This window comes from Pinus tabuliformis, chromosome 3_1 (genome assembly GCF_031772625.1).
Source record: "Pinus tabuliformis cultivar Carrire ecotype Pingquan chromosome 3_1, CPIR1, whole genome shotgun sequence".
NCBI lineage: Eukaryota > Viridiplantae > Streptophyta > Pinopsida > Pinales > Pinaceae > Pinus > Pinus tabuliformis.
In genome coordinates, this window is record NC_142301.1 from 283,340,880 (window position 1) to 283,345,176 (window position 4,297).

Here is a 4,297-nt window from a genome sequence, read left to right on the forward strand (position 1 = left end):
ACATGGAGCTCTATACCTTTGGATGGCCATCAACTGACGTGGCCAAGATTCCTCTTCATAGTCACATAGGTGGTAATCTGGCTGATACTCCTCTACTGGAAACCAAATCAAAGGAAATTTGAATTTGAGCCCAATCTAGAATGCCCCTAATGTCTGCACAATCCGAGCATACTCACACACCCGTGTAACAATAGCCAAAAAGTTCCTTTACTAAAAAGGATCCCCTTCTTGTAACTCAAGGCTACAAGCCTTAGTGTGCTTAAGACATCCTGCTAGTGCTCGAATTTTCATATTTACATACAGGTTGAGGCAGATCCTCACAATCCTTTTCCTATAGGTGGCCAACTGTTCTCTGATTTCTTGAGTGCTTAGGAATAGCTTAAACTCATGCCTGAGTTCGTAAACCATCCATGGTTCGGATCTGACCCACAATGTTGTTCTCTCCTTGTTAGCTTCTATTGATTTCATGGCCAGATGCTACTCAATTTGATTCCTCATAAATGAAAATTAGGCCCGCCACTACAAATATCCCATATAAGAGAAGACACTCGCTACCATCTTCGTGCTGACATATTCACACATGATATTATGCAAAAATAGCTCGCACAACAATCTCTGGTCATCAAAGTCGCAGGAGCGAAAAATATCAAGAAATGTACGGGTTGAAGAACCCAAATATGACCTATTCTAAAAAACCACTTTTAATTGAAATAAATAATAATGTTCCTAAAGGAACACTAGATATGACGGGGATGGCCGCTTGCATGCTAGCAGGTTTAGGGCAAGGTCACAGAGCTTGGTCTTGTCATCCGTTAGGTCCAGGACCTGTCGATTTAGCTGATACAACTATTCATCCTTCTTCTTCATAGCTTCCTTGTGGCTCTGTGCTTCCCATTCTCTTTCCCATTATTCCTTTAGCCATTTCTCTCTAAGGGAATCCATCATCTTCTTGTGATCCTGGAGCGAGATCACCCCCTCTTGTAGAGAGAGCGCCTGCTACTTCCATTTTTGTAGCTCTGGCAACAACAACATATTTTCAGAACACCATCCTTCATCAGGACCCAGTGTTCTCCCACATGCACTATCAATTGAGGGTCTAACAACATCTTGAGGGTGAAATTGTTCAACTTCGGCTGCTAGTTCTTGTGTAGCAGCAGCTTCGTTAGTGGATTTTGTCACAATTTCCTTATCTTCCTGGTCAATTTTCATTTCCATTGCTAGTTCTTGTGTAACAATAATGTTATCCATAGACTTCTATATATCGTTTTTCCCTGGGTAGGCTTCTGTCTCCACTGCTGGTTCTTGTGTAACAGTAGTGTCGACCACAGTCTCATGGGTGTTAGCTTCTCCTTCCTTTCCTTGGTTGAATTCCTCCCCTACTGCTCGTTCTCGTGAAACAACAGTCTTAGTCAAGGGCTCTTGTGTATCCATTACCCGATCACTTTTTGTGGATTTTGTTGTCTCAGTTGTTGGTTCTTGTGTAATAGCAACGTCTTCAAATAGTTCTTGTGTGTCAACTTCCCAGATTTCAGTTTGGGTTTCCCTCGAGGTTGTGTCTACTGCACAGACTTTAAATCCTGCTGCCACTAACTTCTCAGCACAGGTTGCACACACAGTGCCTGAAACATCTCCCCTTCTGGCCCTATCCATGGCCTCAGCCTAAGTATCTAGCCCTGGGGATATTAGCTCTACCTTTCCCTCTACTAGTTGTTCCCTTAGCTCTCTATTTTCTTTTTCTAAATTTTCAATTCTTAACAGAAAGGATTGGGTTTCACTCTTAACAGGTGAAGAACGTTCCTCTGGCTGAGCCTGCTCCTCGTCCTTCTGCTCTGTTGCTTCTTTACTCTTCCTTGACATGGATGGGGACTGTGGGTGCCCGCTAACCCTTATCCTCTGCTTTGGCTGTCTGTCACCAATTGGTTTATCAACTGGCCTCTTACCAACCCTTACTGTCAAGGGCTAGGGCTGCTCCTTTGTCACTGTTAGAGCCTCCTCAACCGTCCCGGTTTGCCTCCTTTGGGTAGTCTTGGCCTTCTTCCTCATGAATTCTTCCCAATTCTTGCCTTGGTGGCTCAAGGTGTCCAACACAATGAGCTTGATAAGGCCATGGTTGGTGACGAATGTTTCGATATGCGCAACTATTTTCACAGTCGTGGCCATATGCCTAATGTTTCCTAGCAAGAAGTAAGGAAGATTTATTAGTTGCTGATGCCGAAAGTGGTTCAACAATGGAAAGAGGTAATTGAACACAATTGTTTCCCTTCCCTCACAAGTAATGTTTTTATGAAACCAACGCACAAAAAGATAGAAGAGATAGTTGAATGCCTTAGAATTCAGCCTCCTCGAGGGGGAAACCTCCTTTACATTACACAAATGAAAAATTCTTGGATGATTCAAATGATAAAACCTCCTTTCTATATATAGGATTCTAAGGGGTCACAATATAACCAAGTCGACCTAAAAATAATAATATAAAGGCACAATAATAAAAATAGAGGGATTCTATGGGGCATAGCAATAACAATATGGGGAGAATAGGGGCACAACAATATTAATAAGGGATACAACTACAATAGTAATGGGGGCATCACTAGTATTATAGGGACCTAACATGCCCCTCTCCTTCAAAAAAGTGTTGTCCTCAATGCTTGAGTAGTTCTAGATGCTTCTGTATAAAATTCTCATCCTCCCATGTGGAATCTTCAGCGGATAAGTTCTTCCACTTGATGAGATACTCCAAAATGAATTGATTTCATAGCTTTCAAGTTCTTGTTTGTATGACTCCTTCCAGTTCCAATATAGTTTTTCCTTCCTCGTCAAGTTCTAGCAATATTGGCTAAATTGGGAGCTTGTCACCTATAAACTTCTTTAAACATGAAACATGGAAAACTGGGTGCACTCGAGAAGCTGCAGGAAGCTTCAATTTGTATGCCATAGTACCATTCTTTTGCAACACCTTGTACGAACCATAATACTTTGGTGATAATTTATTATCCTTCTTAGCTTGCTTGAGGGACATTTGTTTATATGGTTGTAGCCATAGGAATACCCAGTCACCTACATCAAAACTTCTTGTGCTGCAATGTTGATCTGCTTGTTGTTTCATTCCATTCTGCACAATATGAGGTTATCCTTTAAGAGTTGGAGAACTTGTTGTTGATGCTCGATGTGATGTTCCACTGCTTGAACTTTAGAATTTTCTCTTAAATATGATGTGATGAATGGTGGTTGATATCCATAAAGTGCCATAAATGGGGTCATTCGTTTTTGCAGTATGGAAGGAAGTGTTATACCACCATTCAGCCAGAGGCAACCATTTGACCCATTGCGTCTGTTTATCAGATACAAAGCAACAAAGATATCCTTCCAAACACTTGTTTACTGTCTTAGTTTGCCCATTAGATTGAGGATAATAAGATAAGCTATGAGCTAATTGAGTACCAAGACAAGAAAATAATTCTGTCCAAAAATTTCTAGTAAAAACGGGATCTTTGTCACTTACAATAATCTTTGGATTTCCATGTAGCTTTTGAATTATTTCCATAAATGCAGTAGAGACTGTACTAGCTTTAAATGGATGTCATAATGCACAAAAGTGTGCATACTTGGTAAGTCTGTCAGCTACCACCATGATGACACTCTTTCCCTTAGACTTGGGTAAACCTGTGATAAAATCCATTGAAACCTCCTCCCAACGTTGGGTTGGAATGGATAAAGGTTGTAATAGATCTCGTGTCTTAATTATTTCAGCTTTATTTTGTTGGCAAACTAAACATTCTGCCACAAACTTTTAAATATCTAATTTAAGGCCATCCCAAAAAAATTCCTTCTTAACCCTGTGGTAAGTTTCTAAAAATCTTGAGTGCCCTCCTAAGGGAGAAGCGTGCAATTCCAGAAGAATATTTTGTTTGAGTTGGGAATTCTTAGAGAGGTATAAGCGATCTTTGTATCATAACGAATGATTTTTCCAGATAAATGTATCAGATGTACTAGAATCTTGTTATAACTTTCGAATATGTGCCCACACTTCTTCGTTATTCTTCGATTCCTCCCTTGCTTCGTTTATCCAATCTGGTTGGATAATAGAAATGGCACACAACAATGCTTCCACATCCTCATCCTTTCTTGAGAGTGCATCTGCCACAACATTTTGCTTTCCTTTTTTGTAGATGACTTCAAATTCATAACCCAACATCTTTGTGACCCATTTTTGTTGTTCTTCATAGGATAATCTTTGTTCTAAAAAGTATTTAAGGCTATCATGATATGTTTTTACCTTGATGTGTCTTCCCATTAG